General features: G+C 41.6%; 2 long non-coding RNA genes across 3 annotated transcripts; one reads left to right on the forward strand and one right to left on the reverse strand.

Annotated features, from left to right (window-relative positions):
• Window positions 1-13,555: 13,555 nt before the first annotated feature.
• On the reverse strand, window positions 13,556-18,869 carry LOC123331387. Of its 2 annotated transcripts, XR_006547994.2 has the most exons (3): window positions 18,583-18,869; window positions 15,344-15,493; window positions 13,556-14,332 (listed from the first exon to the last, which is right to left on the reverse strand). It is a non-coding gene; the product is annotated as an uncharacterized LOC123331387 (long non-coding RNA). The 2 variants fall into 2 exon arrangements; XR_006547993.2 differs by lacking the exon at window positions 18,583-18,869 and having other exon boundaries at window positions 15,344-16,949.
• Window positions 17,896-21,583, forward strand: LOC123331388. The gene is made up of 3 exons (XR_006547995.2): window positions 17,896-18,347; window positions 19,467-19,612; window positions 20,907-21,583. It is a non-coding gene; the product is annotated as an uncharacterized LOC123331388 (long non-coding RNA).
• The last annotated feature ends 452 nt before the right edge of the window (window positions 21,584-22,035 follow it).

Genomic DNA, 22,035 nt, shown 5'->3' on the forward strand with positions numbered 1-22,035 from the left:
GTTATCGCATCCAAGTTCTCCTCTCTTCTTCAACTCAGGCTCCCTCCTCACTGCCCACTCCAGCGCTCAGCAGCTCATAATCTTCTTATCACACGTCATCTGTCCACTCCTGTCTCCACGCACTGTGCTTTCCCCCAACCCAACCAAATTTTCTTTCTGAAGCTCCCCATTTTCTCCCTGCTTGTCTTCTCACTCACTTCATCATTTTAAATCTGACCTCCGGAAGCCTTTCTCTTCCAGACCCCTGGCAGGTACAGGAGTCTTCCTTCCAGCTCTTCTGCTGTTACCCCACCCTGGGCTGTGATGGGTCACCCAGCTTTGCAGGTGGAGTCTCCCACACGCGTCCCACCTGGTTTGCTTGGAACATTCAAAGGCCGGTGGGCTCCTCCTCGTCGGAACAGCTCACATTTACTGAGCATTTGTGCTAGCGTGCTGCCTGCATGATCTCACGTGTTGTAGTAGGCACTTGCTGTCCTCATTTTATAAGTCACAGCACAGAGGCTCAGAGAAGTTAAGATGCTTGGTCCAGGCTGCAGATTTAGTAAGCAGTGGAGCAGGGGTTTCAGCCTGGGTGAATCTGACTCCAGGTGCCTTGCTCTTAACCGGAGGCAAAACCCCGTGGTCAGGATGTTGGAACAATCAAAGGCCTGGCTTTTACTGTTGTTCCCTGTACCTGAATTCCCCAGTGGCTCAGCTGGTAAAGAATCAGCCTGACAATGCAGGAGATGCAAGAGATCCCTGGGTTGGGAAAATCCCCTGGAGAAGGAAATGACAAACAGCTCCAGTATTCTTGCCTGGAAAATTCTGTGGACAGAAGAACATGGTAGGCTACAGTCCATGGGGCCTGTAAAGATTCAGACATGACTGAGCACATACACACACACGTACCTGAATTAGTCATTCACTGATGTGAGGGCAAGAAAGGAGCCGGGGGAATCTCTGAGGCACCCTCCTCCCAAAGCCATCCTGACATCTCACCTCTTCCCCACCCTCTTAGTGAAGTCACCCCTACCTGTTGACCTGATTCATTTGTTTAGCTGTTTCTTCCCCCCTACCCTCCATTTCCCGGGTGTTACTTGGTACACGGCATTTAGGAGGAGCTTGCTAAAGGCTCAGGACAAGAATAATCTATAGGAGATGGTGTCAGAGGTAACCCAGGAACAAAGTTCTGCCCCCCAAACTCCCTAGTCTTGTAGGTTGGCCATTTAGCTCCCTTTTCTAACTCCCCACTACAAAAAGCATCATCTAGGGATTCGCTCTTGGGAATTCCCTGGGGGAGGTCCCATAGGTGTGTTACACTCAATGGCTGCCTTCTTCATCCAAGTCATGCAGCCTGGAGCTGACATCAGCATCTCTGCCAGGCAGGGTGGCTGTTGAATGAGTGGGCAGCTCACACTCCTGGTCTGGGAGTCCAGGCCTGAACAGTACAGGCTGTGTGAGTGGGTGACGCGGGGGACAGCCATCGCCGTGGACCACAGGGCACAGAGGAAATTGTGTACTGTGACAAGTTTCCTGAGTGGGGGTGGCCACCACCCTGTCCACTGGGTTTTCCTGGGGGTGGGGGGGGGGAGGTAGTGGGTGTGGCTCCATATGCAAATCCAAAATGCCAACAGCTGAGCATTATTTCTGCCTCAATCCTCACCACATCACTATGCTTACTTAGCAGATGAGAAAACTGAGAAGCAGAAATCAAATGATCTATTCAAAGTCAATTAGCCAAGCAGGGGAAGAGTGAAAGTCAAGTCTAGTATAAGAGTCCCTTGGACAGGAAGAAAATCCAACCAGTCAATCCTAAAGGAAATCAACCCTGAATACTCACTGGAAGGACTGATACTGAAGCCAAAGCTCCAATACTTTGATATCATTAGAAAAGACCCTGATGCTGGGAAAGATTGAGGGCAGGAGGAGAAGGGGGTGGCAGAGGACAAGATGGTTGGGTGGACTCAACGGACATGAGTTTGAGCAAACTCCACAAGATGGTGAAGGACAGGGAAGCCTGACATGCTGCGATTCATGAGGTCACAGGGAGTCAGACATGACTGAGTGACCGAACAATGACGACAACAACAGCTGATGCCACATGGTCCCAAGGAAGAAACAAATAGCCTGAGACTGAAGGAGACACCTGGGCACCCATGGGTGCTCAGATCCCATCACTGTTAGAAAGAAACAACTTTCTGTGGCTGGGCAGCAAAATGGCAGCCACCCTCTTTGGAATGGATTCCATGTCAAACCCCTTCCTTAACCCAGACAGAAGTGATTTTCTTTGCACTTGCTATGAGCCAAGAAGGGATGGGTCATAGCTAAGTGGAAGCAACATGGTCTCTGCTCTCAGTGACATGGTGGGCTGGAGTAGGGAGGGACAGAGAAGCATGAGTAGAACGTAGCACATTACCCTTGGCTCTGGGCCCAGTGGAGAGAGGAGCTCATTCCGAGGGGGCAGGGCGGCTCTGGGAAAGTTTCTAGGGTCTGGTGGCAGTTGAGTTGGGTCCTAAAGCATAACAGACTTGGGACAGCTTGTTTCACGGCTTGCATGTGGCCTGGGACCATCAGCTCCTGGATACAAAACTTGGAGCCTCCCAATCAGGAGAGAGGTGACATTTGGGCAACAACCAGCAGTTTTAAATATCATGGGTCTTCCTTTCAACAACTCTTCCTTAAAGTGGAAGAGTGAGATTAGTGATTATGGGCTCTTACTAGGGGCAGATGGCCCTGGTCCTAAGTCTTCCTAGCTTCCTATTTGTGTGATTCACTGTGCCTCAGTTTCTGTATCTGTAAAGTATGTTCGCGCTGAGTCGTGCCTGTCTCTTTGCGACCCCAGGGACTATAGCCCACCAGTATCTTCTGTCCATAGAATTCTCCAGGCAAGAATATTGGAGTGGGTTGCCATTCCCTTCTCCAGGGGATCTTCCCAACTTGGGGATCATACACAGGTCTTCCACGTGGCAGGCAGATTATATACCGTCTGAGCCACCAGGGAGGCCAATTCTAGTAGCTCTCAGTTCTAGGGCTTGGCACGCAGTGAACACTCATTAAATCAAGTCTTATCATCATGATCAACATCACTCATCATTATCATTTCTGTAGTCAGCACTTGGGCAGGAGTAGGGAGGCGAGGGCGCTGTAGCAAGAGCCCCAACCTTGGTTTCCCCCATGGGCCTCTTTAATGCTACAGCATGTTTTTGCCCATGTCTTCCCTTTAGCTACCTTCTAGATCTGTAGGGTGGGTTCTGTGCTCTGTAAAAGGTTGTGTGTAAGAGACCCACCAAAGAGGAATGGACCTCTGTATGCAGAAGATGCCAGCTTGTCAGCCAAGATGGATTTGTTTTAAAATGATTCCCTTATCTTAAATAAATCTGATCTCAGCTCTGATACTGAGAAACTGGGTGACTTCAGGCATCTACCTCATTTCCATCAGCCTCAGTGTCCTCTTATCTTAGAGGGGAATGAGGAGTGTAAAGGAGTTAGAGATGTCTGCTCCTGGCATGGAGCATTGCACCCAGAAAGCACTCATGTAGGAGCTGTGGTCTTCCTCCTTCTCTTTCCTGCCCTTCTCTTTCTCTTCCTCCGTCCTCTTTTTCCTGAAACCTACTCCCTTCCCCTTTTTGCCTAGACTGGCTCAGAGTTTCAGTCAGCTTCTGCGGCATCTTCGCTTAGGAATTCTGGTTATGGTGCCAGCAGCAAGCATGAGTTTCAGCCTGCATGGCCAGCTCCCTGGCTACATCTGATTACGGCGAGAGGACAAAACGCCTGTGGGCCTGTGGCTGGACCCAGAGCTCCTCAGATCTGAAAGCAGGACATCGAGTGTCCACAGGGCTGCGTCTGGGTGGCCAGACTCTCCAATCCCACTGGACAGAAACTATAAGCCGTCCCAGGTGCTGGACTCCTTTCATAGCAAAGAATGTCTCGTGGCCAGAGCCTGCAGTGGTACAAGGCCTGTGTGTTAGTTACTCAGTCATGTCTGACTCTTTGCGATCCCATGGACAGGATCCCCTGCCAGGCTCCTCTGTCCATGGGATTCTCCAGGCCAGAATACTGGAATGGGTTGCCGTGCCCTCCTGCAAGGGATCTTCCCAACCCAGGGATCGAACCTGTGTCTCTTTCATCTAACCTGCACTGGCAGGCACCACCTGGGAAGCCCATATAAATGTATAACTATATAATTACAAATAGTAGTAAACACTATAAGAGAAACAGGTAGTTGCAAAACAGAACCTAATGAGATTATGGAATCTCCTGGAAACGATCAAGGAAGGACTCTTGGAAATTTAAGCCAAAAGTTAAGGGATGAAAAGGACCAAAAGTGGGATGAAAGAGCTGCAGCAAGAGCATGGGGTCAGGGAGGGGTCTGAGTGTGGTGGGGACCATGGGACAGGAGAACCCAGGCAGAGGCAGGAAGAGGTGAGATCATGCCAGGCCTTGGATGCCATGGTCAAGGGTCTGCATTTCATCCGAGCTGGGGCAAGAGGCAGTCCTGGCAGGATTTTAAGTAGGGAGGGGACATGAATATTTATGAACAGGGACCACATTCATAGGCAATAAGAACCAAACTTCACCAGTCTCCACCTCTGCTTCTCTCTGGCTTTTCAGAACTGACTTGGTAAATTTGTGGGCTATTAAGTCCATTGGACCAGATCTTGGTAGGAATATCATAAAAATATCTGATTTCACCCATCAGAGGACAAGCACCCTGGATGAGGCGGGTAACTGGGTTACCTAACTTGGATAGAGACTTACAATCCTGAAATTCCAGAGTGTGTTCATTAAATACTTAATAGTATTTACTGTGCTTTCCTGGTAGCTCAGCTGGTAAAGAATCGGTCTGCAATGTGGGAGACCCTGGTTCAATTCCTGGGTTGGGAAGATCCCCTGGAGAAGGGATAGGCTACCCATTCCAGTATGCTTGGGTTTCCCTGGTGACTCAAATGGTAAAGACTCTGCCTGCAATGCTGGAGGGAGACCTAGGTTTGATCCCTGAATTGGAAAGATCCCCTGGAGGAGGGCATGGCAACCCACTCAAGTATTCTTGCCTAGGGAATCCCCATGAACAGAGGAGCCTGGTGGGCTACAGTTCATGGGTCACAAAGAGTCGGACACCACTGAGCTACTAAGCACAGTACAGTACTTACTATGGGCTATAGTGACCCTAAGAGGCAGTACAATTTTTAGGGAATGTCATCATTTCTTTGCGATAAACAAAAATACAGCAAACCTCATTTTTGAACCCCACCCATTTGGAATTTGCTACCTATTTCTGGGCAGTTCTGCAAAGCTAAGATGAGGTCACAGGTGCAACATGATGACCACATAGTAGGTTCTTAAGAAATAGCTGTTTCTCACCCCTTTGCCTTTTGTCTATAGAAAATAGGTTTTCCAAGCTGGGGGGAAAACCCCACATATAATTAGAATGATAGGCACTTTGCAATTTGGTTAAGGCACACATTTCAATCACTTTGGAAACACCCATTCAGGCACAATTGCTGGGCTAATTATAAATCACTCTTTTTTATTCATTAAGCCAGAGTCCCCAAGGGCCCCCACAAAGGTGTGTTCTGTTGGACTAATTCAAGGCCTTCTTGTTTGACAGCCCTCCTTTGTCATTCTGGGGTTGGGGGACAGGCTGAACAGGTGTCTAACAGCTCAGCAGGGTCATATCAGGTTCTTACTGAAAATGCTTAAATTTCAGAAAACACGCTTGGCCTCACACTACAACCAAGTCCATATGAGGCGAAGGGATGTTGTAATGGGGCTCCTCTAAATGTGAATGGAAGGATAAAATGTCCCTTTCTTTTGTATCAGTCCAAACTGGAGAGGTTTGAATAGTTAATGATTATTGGAAAGTATTATTTCTTTTGATAAGTTTCCCCCTTATCCTGGGCCTGATGGGTGAAAACTCTGCCACAGACTGGATTTGCAGTCTGAGATTATATTCCAAATTGCTTGCTTGAAGTTATCCCAAGCAAGTTCCTTGCATTAAAAAAAAAAATGTGTGCAGTGTTTTTGTTCAGTCATAAACAGAACCTTTGTGGTCGAAAGAAATTACACACAAATATTATTTTAAAAACATAAATATATAATGAACTTGAATGATTCTATATAGTCCAACCAGATCGATCAAAAATAATTTACATTGATTGGTCACAATTTTTAAATTCAGGGCACACTTATCTGAATACAATAATGATTCAAAAAGATTTGAGGTTCCTGGAGGGTATTTCTTCCAACACTTGATCTTTGCAAAGCCCTGATCAAGGCTTTTTCTTGATGGTTATAAAAGGAATGACATGGAATCACCATTAATTCTCAGGATCAGTGTCCTAACAGTCCTGTGATATTGGAGGGAGAACTTGTATCCACTACTTTTCAGGTGTTTAGGGGCCAGGGGAGGCAGGCCAGACAGAACGGTCTTTCTGGATCCCACCCTGTGGTTCTACCCACTTTCTAACCTTTTCCATCATGCGATTATTTTATCAAATATACTGTTATTTATTTTTAATTACTATCCTTTTGGAACTTCAGTGATGAGATTGTTTAGTTTAACTGAATCTTAGACTAATTTTCTCCCTGGTCAAGAGTGATAGAAGGGAGATTCATGTGTAGCTTCTGGTTTATGAATGCAAACCCTCTTGTTTAAAGAAATGTTTGTTTTTACACAAATGGACCAGTGAGGCAGTTCCAGATGCAAACAAAACAGAGCAAAATAAAATAAAAATGATGAGAGACAAATGACAGAGACATTGATCAATAGAACAAGATACAGAGTGCAGGAACAGATCCACACACATATGATTAATTGATTTTTGACAAAGGTGCAAAGGCAATTTGATGGGAAGAGGATGGTCTCTTCAGGGAACAGTGCCTATATACAGGGAAAGTCAACCACAATCCATGCCTCCCACTTTCTACAAAAACTGACTCAAAATGAACCACAGATCTAAATATAAAATGCAAAGACTTTTAGAAGATATAACAAGCATATCTTTGAGACATTAGGTAGCGAATATTTCAAAACCAAAATCTTGATCCATAAAAGAAAAAAATATGATAAACTTGGCCTTATCAAACTTAAGACCTACTCTTCAAAAGACAGTGAAGAGAATTAAAAAACAAAGACAAAACCTACCACACATTAGGAAAAAATATTTGCAATGCACACATCTAATAAAGGACTTGTATTAATATCAATAATTCTTATAAAGAACTCTCAAACCTCAATAATGAGAAAATAAAAAATATTTCTTAGGAAACAGGCAAAGTATTCGAATAAAAGTCTTCACCAAAGAAGATATACAGTGCAAATAAGCTTGTGAAAAATGCTCAGAATCATTAGCCACTAGGGAAATGCAAATTAAAACTATAATTTAGAAACCACAACATATTAATTAGAATGGCTATTTTTTTAAATCTGAAAATGCAAAATGCTGACAGAGAATGTGCAGAATTAGAACTCTCATACACTGCTGGTGAAAGGCAAAACAATACAATCACTTTGGCAAACAGGCTGGCAGTTTCTTATTAAATGTACACTAGACATATGACTCAACAATCCTATTCTTAGGTATTTACTCAAGTGAAAGAAAAACTTATGTTCACACAAAAACCTATGTGAGAATGTTTCTAGAAGCTTTTTTCATAATAATCATCGAAGCTGAAAACCATTCGACTATGCCTCAGCTGGAGAAGGCAATGGCACCCCACTCCAGTACTCTTGCCTGCAAAATCCCATGGAAGGAGGAGCCTGGTAGGCTGTAGTCCATGGGGTCGCCAAGAGTAGGGCACAACTGAGTGACTTCACTTTCACTTTTCACTTTCATGCATTGGAGAAGGAAATGGCAACCCACTCCAGTATTCTTGCCTGGAGAATCCCAGGGACAGAGGAGCCTAGTGGGCTGCCATCTATGGGGTCGCAGAATCGGACACGATTGAAGCGACTTAGCAGCAGCAGCAGCATGCCCCAGCTATGGAAAGGACAAACTTGTGACAGATGTGTACAGTGGCTACTCCATTAAAAGTATGCCAAGTAACATCACTCAGGATGTCACATGGATATCGTGTGTTGTCATAAGAGGGCATTTCACCTTTGTAGGATGTTCCCCCCAAATCATCGACTAATAATGAAAAGAATATCAGACAAATCCAAATTGAAAGACATTTTACAAAACACCTAACCAAGACTTCCTTGGTGGTCCAGTGGTTAAGAACCCTCCTGCCAATGCAGGAAACACAGGTTCAATCCCTGGTCAGGGAAGATCCCACATGCTGGAGCAACTAAGACCACAGACCATAACTACTGAAGCTTGCATGCTCTAGAGCCCTAGAGCTGCAGCTACTGAAGCCTACATACTCTGGAGCTCATGCTCACAACAAGAGAAGCCACTGAAACACGAAGCCCACCCGCTGCAACTAGAGAGTGGCCCCCATTCACTGCAACTAGAGAAAGCCTGCGTGCACAGCCAAAATTAATTAATTCGTTATTAATTGAAAAAACACCTGATCAGTACTTCTCCAAACTGTCGAGGTTATAAAAAACAAGAAAAGATTGAGAAATAATCACCGTTTTTCAGGAACAGGAAAAAGGACATTTATGAGAAAATGGCAGAATTCAAATAGTGTCTGGAGCTTAGTTAATAGTAATATATCAATGTTGGTCTCTTTGTTTAGACAAATATGTCATGGTGACGTAAGATGTTAACCTTTGCAGAAATAAAACATGGTGAAGGGCAAGTAGGAACTTTGTCCTCTCTTTTCAACCTTTCTGTACATCTATAATTATTCCAAACTGAAAGAAATTATTAGAAAAATAAGCATGTAGTGAGCACTCAATAAATGATGACTATTGCTACTCTTTTGAGGAGAAAGCCCTGGCAGAAAATGCAGATTACAAAACTTTGAACTTCCATTGCATGACAATTCATAGATGGTAAGTTGGCTCTTACAAATGTGATTTCACATATTAGGTCATAACAGCTCAGATCTAGAAGAGATAGATACATTACCACGTCCAACCCCCTCATTTTCCAGATGAAGAAACAGAAGCCCAATAAAAAGCAAGAAGAGGAAAAATAACGGTGATTGAAATAATAGAAATAATGGTAAGAATTTTTTTTAAAGGAACAGTCACAAATAACAGTAAATAATAAATAAATAACAGTAAATAATACTTATGGTAACTCAGGCACTGTTCTAGGTGTTTATACCTGAGATCCCATTCATAACAACATTACAAGATATATTTTGTAATAATCTCTATTTTTGTAGAGGAGGAAGCAAGGTTAAATATCTTGCTCAGGGTCACATAGCTTGCAAGGCTGAGCCTCAAACACAGGAAAAGAAAGGGAACTTGGATTCACTGAGAACTTACCACAGAGCAGGCAAGATGCCCAATGTCTCCTAAACCTTAACTCATTTAATTCCTTACAAAATTCTGTGAGATCCCTATTATCCCAGATTCACTAATGAGGAACTCAAGGTTTACATAATTGTCCTGCCACACAGCTGGCAGGTGGCAGAGCTGGGATTTGAACTTAGATCCACCTGCTCCTATTCCTACTCCCTCTTTCCCATACTGGTCTCCTCTCGATACAGGTCCAAGGAACCAGAGGCTCTGCCTTTTCAGTCACTGTTTATTCCACATTCAGGAAATCTTAGCTTTCCTAGTTGTCCAGCTTCTGCTGTTTCCTGTTTTACAAGCAGAAAAGACATCATCTTCTCTCCATAATTCCTTAAGACTCAAGGAGCTGACCTAGGGCTCTTAAGATCCTCAAGACACAGGATGACAACCATGTCCATTCAAAAAATTCAAAGTTCATCCAATACCTAGAAAATATTAACAGAGTCAGTAAGATGTTAACATATGACAATATTAGCTGAGGCTGATGTCTGATGCTTTGGCCAAGTGCTCACTGTCGGCGGCTCAGAGGATCTGAAAAGCGTTACATGTATTTAAACATATTGGGCAAAATAGTACAAAGCGATCATCTGTTTGTATCCCCTTGCACATGTGGCCACAAATGGAACACATTGGAAAGGTTATGAGAGATCAGGAGATTTAGTGAACAGGGCACAATACAGCTTTGTGGTCCGGTTTATTTTCTCATGACAATGTAAAATATAGATTGAGATGAACTCAAATCCTTCATATTTAGTTTTATAGCTTAAATTCATAAATTCTCTACATTCATTAGAAAGTGATGTACTATCTGCACCCACTTGAAAAGATAGCATCCCTGGGGACAGATACAAGAATATTAAAAAAAAAAAAAAGCCTGATCAAAGAAATATTGCTTCTTTTCTCCTTTCATTGAACAGATGTGCAATGTGTCCAGAGAAAGAAATAGAAAAATTCCTGAGTGATTTATTTGATGAACCTAGTTTTAACCGAGGTTATTGCATGCCTGATATCATGACGGGGGTTATTAGTTTCTAGTTGAAAATGACCAGAGAGAATCCCATTCACTTCATCAATATGGTCCATTTATAGGTTGTCAGGGAGGCGACACCATGCAGCCACAGCACTTTATCTTAGACTTATTTCTCTATTAGATGGTTGCTGTCTTTATCATGAAGACTTTTGGTTATTTAAGAAAAGCCAGACCAAAAAGATATATCTGTTCCATCCCAGCATTTAAGTCATTAAAAGCAGATGCATCCCTTAGAAAAATGAATCCTCAATTCAAAGCCACATTGCCGCAGAAAAAGACATTACAAAAGTCTCATTTGCCACTGAAAAAATAAAAACAGACCAAAACAACCACTTTTTTTTTTTCTGGGAAGAGAGTTGACTTTAGGCTTTGCTGGAAAGAATACTTTGTAGGAACCAGGGGTTCCCAGACTTCGTGAAGCAAGAGAATTATTTTTTTTTAAATTTTTACTTATTTATTTTTAACACCAAAACCAGCAACAAAATTATTTTTAAAAGTTTGGGTGAAGGTCCCTCCACATAGGATTGTCAACTTTTAATTTTGCTAAATAAACTCATTCACAAGTGTTTCCTAGTGTCTCCATCACTCTGTAAGGAAAGGACATTTTAAGACAGGTCAGATTTTAAAATAACACAGGTCAGATTTTAAAATAACGTTTAAAAAAAACCACTGTCTCAGAAAGAAAGTGTTCCTTCCTGGGTGAGACAGCTGGAGGTTCCTCTCTCTACAGACTGAAGAAGCTGTGATCGCCTATCAGAGGTGGCCTGCATCCCTGGGAACCTCCAGAAAATCCGATAAGATCAGTGACAAAGTATTGATGTTAGAGGTGGAAGCTTCTGGTTCTGGAAATTTTTTTGGTAATTTCATCATACTTTACTAAATTGTTAGAGCACTGACAGTAATAGAAATCATGAAAAAAATAATGATAATAATAAAAATAAATAATAACAATGAAAGATAATAATCTTATTTTATTAAAAATAAACTTTTTATTTCTATTTTATTACAAATAAAATAATAATGATGAGTAGGTGATACTATTTATTGAAGTACAGATTAGATGTCAGCTGGTTACTAAATGCTTGGCGTGTCGGCTTCTCTTAATTCTTGCAACAGCCTGAAACACTGGCAGCATTCCTGTCACCTGAGGGACTAGGTAACCACGGCTCAGAGAAGTTACAGAGCTTGCCCGAGGCACCCGCACAGTGACAAAACTGGGATTCCCGTCCAAGCCCCCGGGAGTCAGAAGCTAGTGCTTACACTCAGGGTCCTGCCTCCTTCAGATTACGCTCTGCTGTGCTTCCATGTCTCGGGCTCTGTTTTTCACACATGTGCTCAGGGTTTTGTGTTTTTTTTTTTCATCTTCAAATCCTCAACACTCAGGCGCAGTGCCTGACAAATTGTAGACACCTACTCCCGATTTCTAAACAAATGTATAAATGAAGACTTTCAGCTAGAGCAATTTGTTTTCAAACATAGGGTGGTATGATAATTAAATGAGATCATAGACGCAAAACACTTAAAACTGCGTCTGGCATAACACAGGAAGCCATTGATATATGTGAGTGACTTTCATTACCGGTGTTAAGAAATCAGCTCCCCTTTGAGAAAGCTGTCTTGGCTTGGTCTGCTGGAGAAATTCCGGCAAACTTGCAGAGGAATCTTCATACAGGATATCTTCTATAGAAGGACTCAAAAAATTCAGAAATGACAATTTCTAAAATGCCCACATTTTTCTTCTTCTTTTGCTGTATATATTATCATTATAACATGTCATTCTATTATATATGCCATACGATATATATCATATGTAAATTAATGTCCCTTATCTCATGAATGAAGGATGTGCAATTTAATAATAAAATAAAATCAATCTTTAGGCCCTCCCCGATGAAAGAATTTTTAAAGCAAATCTTGCTTTGTTGGGCCCCAAAGTTATAAGTGGTTGAAAATTGGGGTTCCCCCGTGTATAACTTAGAAATACAAACTTTTCCTAATTTGAAAAGCAGAATTGACCGGTGCTATTTAGTAAGAGCTCCCTGACATTCTCTGTGCGTGTCCTTTACAGATACAGTCTTAGGCTCAAAAGATTTTTCATTCTCCTCTACGGCACTGTGAAAGCTGCATTGCGAGTCAGACTGTATTACTAGTACCAGGGGCATTGTATTATTCTCCCAGACCTTTGCTGGAAATTTCCCAAGATGGTAATGAGAAAACGATTACAGCAAGCTCCATTTGTCTCTGATTTCTGCACCCTAAATTACCAGGGCTCCCAGGGACCATCCTCCCCAAGGCAATCTTGGGGACCAGATCGAGAAGGTGATGTTCCTGTTGATTTTTATTTCAGTCAGTGATACTCCCTGCTTCCTCCCCTGGACAGATGTTTCTCTGAGCAAAGCAGCCCTGGCTGCTGAAATGATTTCTAAGTCTCTCCCATCAACAGGACTGGGGGACAAGGAGGCTGCTTACTCTTCAGCCCTTCAAACGGGTTAAAGTGTTGAAAGTCGGAGTTACCACTATAGCAGCAGGATTTATAAATGTCTCAGTTCCCTAGATTACATTGTGGGAAGCAACTTCATTGCATTTTGCCACATAAAATAGACATTACCCAAGATAAAAAAAAAGGACAGGAAAAGAAAATTTGGGATAAAGTAGATTCAGGCTTGTTTATTTTGCCCCAGGCAGAAACAGGCTAATTTCTGACAATGTGGTACCCTGTGTTTGGGCTCAATGTGATTTCAATATAGTGAGGTTTAGTCTCTGGTGCTGAGAGGTGAATGACCATTTTCCATCTTTGTTCATAGATGGAGAAATGTAAGTGGCTTCAAAATACTGAACAGTTAGATGTTGCTTGTAATACATATTCTTACCAGACAGACAATGTCTGAATTGAGTTTTATAAAAATAATTTCACAGATAAATGTACACCTTAAGAAGAAGTAGAGGTAAATTAAAAGTATCTTTTCTATAGATAATACATAAAAATATTCTTTCAGGGTTTCATAGACAAATAGGCAAAATTATCTTTTTTTCATAGATGTGTGTATTTTCCAAAGAACTTAAAGTCAACCAAGAGCATCTTTTTGTGCATCTTCTTCATGAGTAAATTACACAGAAAAGTCCTGCAGTCACATAACATAAGCTTCTGCCCAGGCAGACCATTTTCTTTAATTCAGGAGCAACATAACACCCCAGATCATCTCAATCTTCTGCACACTAAATATTCCTCAGATGAGAAACAACTGGACTTTTGTACTGGAAACCCCACTTAAACAAGACTCCTGTCAAGGATGCAGAAAGTAAAGATGATATTTGCTTTATCGTTTTCAAGATAGCCTCAAAGAGTTGTTGGCTGATTGGCTCCAGTCCTTCGGCAGCAAACAGAACAATTACAATGGAAAAAAAAAAAAGTCAAAACCCCCCACCTCTTTTCTATAGTAGATCAACCCCCAAGGGTTATTTTGTTAAAAAAAAAACCTGGTCCAGAATCAGTTTTTCCTCCTTCCTCCCACTGCTTCCCTTTCAGTTTGTTTTTAAAGGTTTTTGTTTTTGTTGTTTTCTCAACCAATTCCATCTGCACTTGTGAATGATAATGAATTGGTGCTCTTGGAGGAACTTGAACTTCTTGGATAAAAGATGTGTTCGATGTTTAGGTCGTTAACATTGACATGATTATCTTCAGAGTTTGGCCCCATTAACTTGATTACTGAGTCACTGTTTATTGTCATAGTCTGTCACAGAGCTTAACAACAAAAGGTTGTCAGCACGAAAGGACCCAAGTGATGCGGACAGAATGACTGATCTTCTTTTGATGAAATAGTTGCTGTTACTTGCTCTCGCTTCAGGGTGAATGACATAAAATGCTTCTGATTTCAACACCAGGACAATTATTTTCAAGCTCTGTTGAAAATCTGCAGATTTGAGTAGGTATCAGTGTCCTTAAAAGTGACCATGCCCTTTGAGCCAGAAATTCTATTTCTAATTCTACCAAGGGAGCAGTAAAACATAAAAAGATTTATGTTCAAAACTAGTCGTTTCAGTTTTGTTTATAACACCAAAAAATTGATGGCAATCCAAATGTCTATTGAGCCAAGTAAATTATGTTATCAAGCACAACACCATGATTCAAAATCAAACCTTCAAATAATAGTTACTAAATATAGGGAAAATTCGAGGAGGGCATGGCAACTAGCTCCAGTATTCTTGCCTGGAGAATTCCATGGACAGAGGAGCCTGGGGGGCTACAGTCCATGGGGTTGCAGAGTCGGACCCGACTGAGTGACTAAGCACAGAACAGCACAGCATAGGAAAAATTCATGGTCTATTGTTAAATAAACTATGGATTAAAAAAACATTTGTAAGCAGTTAGCCTGATTTCCAAGATGTTACATACTTGTGTATAGGTAACAACAAAACCTGCAGGATTTGTCTGGTTCTTAGCCCTGGATGGGGGGAATTATTTTTATTCATTCTTAATATTTTTCTCAATTTTCTTGATTTTCTACAACCAGTACACATTTCTCTGATAACTTGAACAATAGTAAATGCAAATTTAAAAAACTAGAAGGATGCAAGCATTTGTATTTATCTGAAGTATGGATCCATGGTCAAGTACACAGGTGAGCAGGCATGCAAAACCAGGACCTATATGTTGTCAAAAGGAAGTCCCATAACATGCTTTTGCAGCTCCAAGCCCTTTATTAATGCCACATGTGCTCTTGTAAGGTTAAGTTATTAAGTGATATACAATAATTGTCTCTACTCCAAAGCAGACATTTCATTTCACTTGCCTCATGTGGATCTACTTCGGTATCATTTATCACAGCTTTTAAAGACACATCTCAGTCGGCTGCTTTCTCTTGTCCCTCTCTTTGAATGCAAGCCGACCTAAATGGCCCCAGTAAGAAATTAAATATAATTACCTATAGAAGCGCACAGGGGACAATGAGATCGCACCAGCTTCCGAAATGGAAAAAGGCGTTTGGAGGCCCCTCATCTTCATTCCTCCCCAGAGTTAATTTGTCTGCATTTCCTCCCTCGTGGAGAACGCTTACACGCAGCCTCACAATGACCTGTTTAGTTGGCGGTGGAAAATTATGTCATTTGCAAGCAAGCTTTCAGCTGTGATATTTTATAATTGTTAAGATGAAAACCCGATAATCCTCTCCCCCTTCACATAAACTGCAATCCATCTTTAAACCTGTGATAATTCTGAAAACCTGCCGCTTAATAAACTAACAAACCCCAGGCCTATGTGATTTTACGGGGAGTCAATCTTTGATCAGCCAAGCTGAAATGGGTCTGATAAGGGGACGCCCCTTCCACTCTGGGAGTCGCCACTTGAGTGGGTGATTGCTGTTTCCTCCCCGTCCTCAAGTGCCAAATAAGCAGAAGTCTTCCTGAGCTTCTTATCTCTTTCACTTTCTTCTCGAGATCTCTGTCGCTTTAATCCGGCATGTCTGCTGCTGGTTAACAAGGAAATCCTATGTCAATTATCGCCAACAACTTCCTGCTGCGAAGCAGTGGGGAATCAAAGCGTTTGAGAGCCTTTTCACACCAGAGAGTGGTCCAGGGCCTAATTAAATGGCCCTCATATCCTGCAGCCCGTGGAGGCCACATGATAGATAGCTAATGAAAGATAGCCTAATTTTTCTAAGAACCGTTTGGAAGCTGGTGGGCTGTCCGGTGGGTTGCAGGTGTGTCCTGGAGTGGGACTGTGTGTTTTCTTTTCTTCTACTTCTGCTAAATGTAGTGGGCCTGTTGTTGGCATTGGACAGCAGGCTCGGAAGAGAGCCACCTTTCGGGAGACTGCATCTTCTTAGAGTTGCTCTCCACATCCGAGCTCCAAATGGAGCAAGAGAGGGATGTGTGTGAAGATACCGAACGACGTAATGTTCAGACCTGGAAGGAGACCACTGTCTATGGAATGATTTACCGGGCCCCAACATGAAGATTCCTCCTCCGACCAAGGAATTCTCTGTTATTTAAAGTTATTTATTTATTTATTCAGCTGCATCAGGCCTTAGTTGCATCATATTGAATCTTAGTTCCCTGACCAGGGATCAAACCCACGTCCCCTGCACTACAAGGCAAATTCTTAACCACTGGACCACCAAGGGAGTCGCTGATAGTACTTTAATAAAATCATTTGATAAGATTGCTACCGGTCATTCCTTTCAGGTTGACTTATTCCCTGAGGTACACATATTCTATAGACAAATGAAACTAAAAACTATGCTTTTTATTCTATTATGTTTTTTGTGTGAGAAATATTTTTGTGACTCACATTTGCTCTCACAATTTTTCTTTATCTGGAGCAGTGTGCCTCAAAGTGTGGTCCCAGGGCAAGCAACTTTACCTGTCAACTTGCAAGCAACTCAAATTTCTCAGACCCCACTCCACACCTTGTGAATCAAACACTCGAAGGGTGAGATTGATGACCCCAGTTTTAACAAGCCATCCAGGTGATTCTGAGGCATGCTAAAATCTGAGAGCACTGGTCTAGTACATGACTAGAAACTCTTGTAAATGGCCAGTTCGGATTGTTAATCATATATATCATCATTTGTTTAAAAAAAAATCCAGCAAGTTACATAGTGGACAGACACTGCATGTTATTTAACCTTGATATGATGTCTGTCTACATTTTATCAAAATGCATGTATACAAGCCTGGGATCATTTCCTGAGTTCTGACTCATGATGTAGTACCTTACTGAGTGAGGCGACTTTGTTTTCATTTGTGGAATCAGGGGGTGGGAGGTGGGGAGTATATCCACTGAAATATTTAAACCTATTTTCCAGACTTGTGATTCTTAGGTTTGCAGATTAAAACAAAACCAAGGTACCAATAAGGTTTGTTGCTTATTCTGTTATGAATAATATTTACCCCCCTCTAACATTTAATAAAAGAAAGGACAGTTTTTTAAATGACAAAAAGAAAACTTATAAGAATTATAAGGACATAATTTCAGAATAAATGTCAATCCTTTAAATGAAATGAGGTTTGCTTATGAATAGTTCATTCTACTGTCTTCATTGTTCTCTTTTAATTATGGATTTGGGAGTTCTTTGCCATGGAGTGGCATTGGCTTGGTTAACTGATATGTAGAAATGGCTAGTGTAGGTTTTGGTTACAGAGAGGAGGTAACACTTTTTAACTTGGAAGCTTGTAACTCTTATAACTTGGAAGCAGTCATGTCGCTCTCCTGCTTAAGATTATTATCTGTTTCATGGAATGAAAAATTTCTCATAAGATCATTTTAAGTGCTTTCTAGTTTGACCCTCAGCTCACTTTATCACTAAATCATAATTGTTACTACTACTAATATTGTGCCTATTACTATTATTACATCTACCCCTACTACTTCAACAGAATGCACATTAGACAAAACTCACTATATCCAATCATCCCGTAAGGTCAGTTTTGTGGATAACCTCATCAACCACCAGTTACTATTGTTACCTTGATTTTTACAATTGAGAAATTGAGGCACAGGAAAGTTAAACTGATTGCTCAATTACTAAATGAGAAAACTTGGGCTGAGAGTCAAGTGGCTCAGCTATTAAATAATTGCAAACTGGCTGCTATAGCTCCAACCATCACACCTACATTCCAGAAAGGAAGAAGGAGGAAGAAAAGCAGCAAAAACCTCACCTAATAACTTTAGCGTACATATCACTCTCATGAACTTAGTTGCATGGTCACTTCCAGCTGTAGGGGAGGATGGGATAATAGGTTTATTATTTGTTTTTAATTTTGACACATGATTGCTCCCTAATAAAATTAGTTTTGCTAGTGTGAAAAGGAAAAGATGAACATTGAGTGAACTACCAATAGTTTCTTCCCTGACACAAGACATTCTCATTCACTATGGGGAAGAATTCCACGAATTCTCATGTGGCTAAAGGAATACTTGTATATCAGGTGGGTTTTTGCCTTCTGGTTCCTTCACTGGGACACAAATGAGTGGTATATGAAGGAGCACACTTATCACTGCTCTGGGAGTGGGGGTGATAATTATAGAGTGGCCATAAATATGGCTACGTGATTGGAAAATCAAGATGAACCCAACTCTGTGCATTTTACATTTAGCTATGGTTTGATCTAGGACAGTCTAAAAATTGCAGACTTTTCATCAAAATGTAAAATGAAAGCTTACCACATTCAAGTCATCTGTGTCCTTTCCCCAAACATCTCACTCATACTGTGTCTGGCTTCTTGGCAGAGGGACACTCCAGGGCAGCATCTTCACATCTTTTCTCTCCCACAGCCTTTGTTGCAAGTCTGTTCTCTCATCTACATTAACGTGATGTCAGCACATGCCCACAGGCTCACCGCACAACCCTCACCTGAACAACAAAAATGGATCATAACATTGTAAGACCAACGACGACTGAGAACTTTAAGATTCTATTTCCTCTAATTTTTTCTCAACAACATTCAATTGACTTCTGCCCAGGATTCCAGAATCTCCTAAAGATAACAGTAGTGGAGATTTTGTGGGACATTTGTTCTTACATTGAAATGTGAACCAGTTCTTCAAAATTCTAATTTGAGTGTTTTCCTTTTAAATGAATAATTTAAATATCAAATATCTTTCTTTGTGTGTCTATATTAAATATCATACTATCACCTTTTAAAAGTTTGTTACAGACTCACAGAGAAGCAGCGAGAGTGAGGACCATATTACAATCTATCACTATTTGAATTATGGTGGATTAGTTTAGCATCATCCCAATGGGGTGAGGACAGAGGAAGCAGAAAGAGACATTTTCCCATAGGGAAAAGCACACAGCTTTGGAATGAGACCAGCGTTTGAAATCAGGCTCAGATGCTTACTAGCAAACTTCCTAAGCTTTTCTAAATGTTGGTTTTCTCATTTGTAGAATGGGATGCTGTGAATGACGACAATTACGGCAATGAACATTTATTGAGAGTGTCTCACGGGTTGGACACTAAATGTATTATGTTCATTATTTTATTAATTCTCATCATCTAATAATGTAGTTACTGTTAACATTTTCATGATACTATCTGTTTCAGTTACCTATAGCTGCATGACGACCCCTGACTTTCAGTGGTAAGCAGTAACCCTCCCTCTAGCTCACTTTGAGCTGGAAACTGAGGCTGGGCTCTGTTGAGTTACTCTGGTCTCCGATGGACTCTCAAATCTCTACAATCAGCTGCAGGTCAGCAGGGCAGCTCTGTCTCAGGGATTTGGCTGTTGGGTGACAGGGGTGATTTGGGTCATAAGTTTTTCCTCTTGAAGTTAGCTAGCCTAGGCTTGTTCATATGGTAGAACCAGTGTTCAGAGAGAATAAGAGACAGAACATTAGCCCTGTTGAGACATAGCCTCAAAACCAGCACGTTATCACCTTGCTGCATTCAGCTGGCCAAAACAAGTCCCATTCCACCAAACCCAGATTCAAGGAGTGGGGAATGGACTCCATCTCTTGATGGAAAGAAACACCAAGTTTCCAAGGAAGGAGGGTAATGGTAGACAGTTTTGCAGTCTCCCAAGTCTCTACCTCATAGGGTTGTTGTAAGGATTTGCAAATAATAATAGCTAATCTTACTTAATTCTCATAATAATCCTGTAATATAGGTATGATTAGTGTCTCCATTTTACAGCTAAATGAGCTGAAGCAGGGAGATGTTCATTTTCTTACCAAAGTTGCAAACTGCAGATGAGGAGCCAGACTCGCATGAAGGCAGTTCAGGTGAAATTTGACCAGGACGGCATCTGGGTTAATATATGATATCAATGTCAGTTTCCTGGTTTTGACAATGTGTCATGGTTATGGAAGGCTTGATGGTTGGAGGAAGCTGGGCAAAAGGTCCATAGGAACGTTCTGTACTGTATTTGCAACTTCTTGTGAATCTTAAACTAAGCACAATTGAAACATGTAAAATATCATGTATGAAATGAGTTGCCAGTCCAGGTTTGATGCACGATACTGGATGCTTGGGGCTGGTGCACTGGGACGACCCAGAGGGGTGGTATGGGGAGGGAGGAGGGAGGAGGGTTCAGGATGTGGAACACGTGTATACCTGTGGCGGATTCATTTTGATGTTTGGCAAAACTAATACAATTATGTAAAGTTTAAAAATAAAATAAAATTAAAAAAAAATAAATAAAAAAAATTGAGGCAGTTCAAATACTGAGCTAATGTTCTTTATATGAGGACTGTAGTGCCTAGTCACACAGTAGGTGTTTAATAAATGTTAGCTTCCTCTGCTGAAAGCCCATTATCCATCTAAAAGTGAAGAGATAGCATCTCAAGTTCCTAATTCAGTATAAGCCTGGGCACCACCTCAAACAGGCTTGGAAATGACCACTCCCATGTGGCCTGGGGAAGTCTGGGATGTAGCAGGGCTACAGCTGGTCTCCCATTAGGGCAAACTTCGCAGTTACAGGGCAAAAGCGGATGTGTTTCAGAATTTCTGCTCTTCGAAGATTACTTTATGGAAAATCTTTTTCAGATCTCACGGATCCCTGAGGAGCCTCAGCTTGGAACTGGGAAAACTGTTGGGAAGTCTAATTAAAAGAGAACAACGTGATATGCGGATTAGTTGAACTCGATAGGGTCAAGTCAGGCACGGTTTCTTACCTCTCCTCTGAGTTAGTGGAGAAAAATTCTGTAACAGGAAAAAAAAAAAAAAAAAAAACATTAGCAAATGATAGGGTACAAATAGACCTAGTTAGGTTGGATTTTCACAAAGAGTGAGATAACAGGCTTTGAAAAAAACTTTAAAGGGAAATAAATAGCCAGGTGTTAGAGTCACAGAGCTGGCAGGACAATAATAGTAACTATAATAAGAACTAGGAGGCAGGTGCTGCTGGCAATGGACGTGGCCATGACCTGCTGCTTTAGCTAGTTCTGCGAGCCCAGTGCCTGTGCATTAATGATTAGAGGAGAAGCGGGTGATGTCCAGAACTTCGCGGAGGATGTTTTCTCATAATGGCCAGTTGGTTTTACATGATACCTTGACAGATGAAAATAAGGACTATACCCATAATGGTAATAATGACAGTAATCATAGCATTTATTGGGCACTTATTCTGTGCCAGGAACTCTTTTTAGTATGTTACCCTTGTTATCTCATCGAATCTTCACAGTCTTTTACGAGTGAGGAAATTGAGGTCTGGAGACATTAAAGAACTTTTTAAAGCTTGCAGGGGAAGTGAGGATAAAAGGATGCTTTGTCCCAGTGTGGCGACAGGCTCATTTTGGAAAAGCGTTTTGGGACATAACACCCACCGCGGTCACCTTCCCGATTGTCAGTTTTCCAGGGGATGTGGAGCGTCTAGGCTTGGAACAATGAGGCTCCAAGATCACTCCTCCCCAAGGACAGAAACCAGAGTGCCTGCTTCTCAGGTGGAAAGTGTTGAACTTTCTCCAGACTCTTAGTTTTTGAGTATTTCATCTGGAATTTATTTTTGTTTATGACGTGAGGTTTGAGATGTAGCATTCACCTCCACCCCAATGGCCAGCCAGTTCTTTCTGCGTCATTTGGTTTATAAACTACCCTCTTCACATTGAATCAAAGCGCCACCTTTTACATGTATTATGTTCCCATATACACTGTGAGTTATTCTCATTCTCTGTTT

The sequence above is a fragment of the Bubalus bubalis genome, chromosome 23 (assembly GCF_019923935.1).
Source record: "Bubalus bubalis isolate 160015118507 breed Murrah chromosome 23, NDDB_SH_1, whole genome shotgun sequence".
Classification (NCBI taxonomy): Eukaryota; Metazoa; Chordata; class Mammalia; order Artiodactyla; family Bovidae; genus Bubalus; species Bubalus bubalis.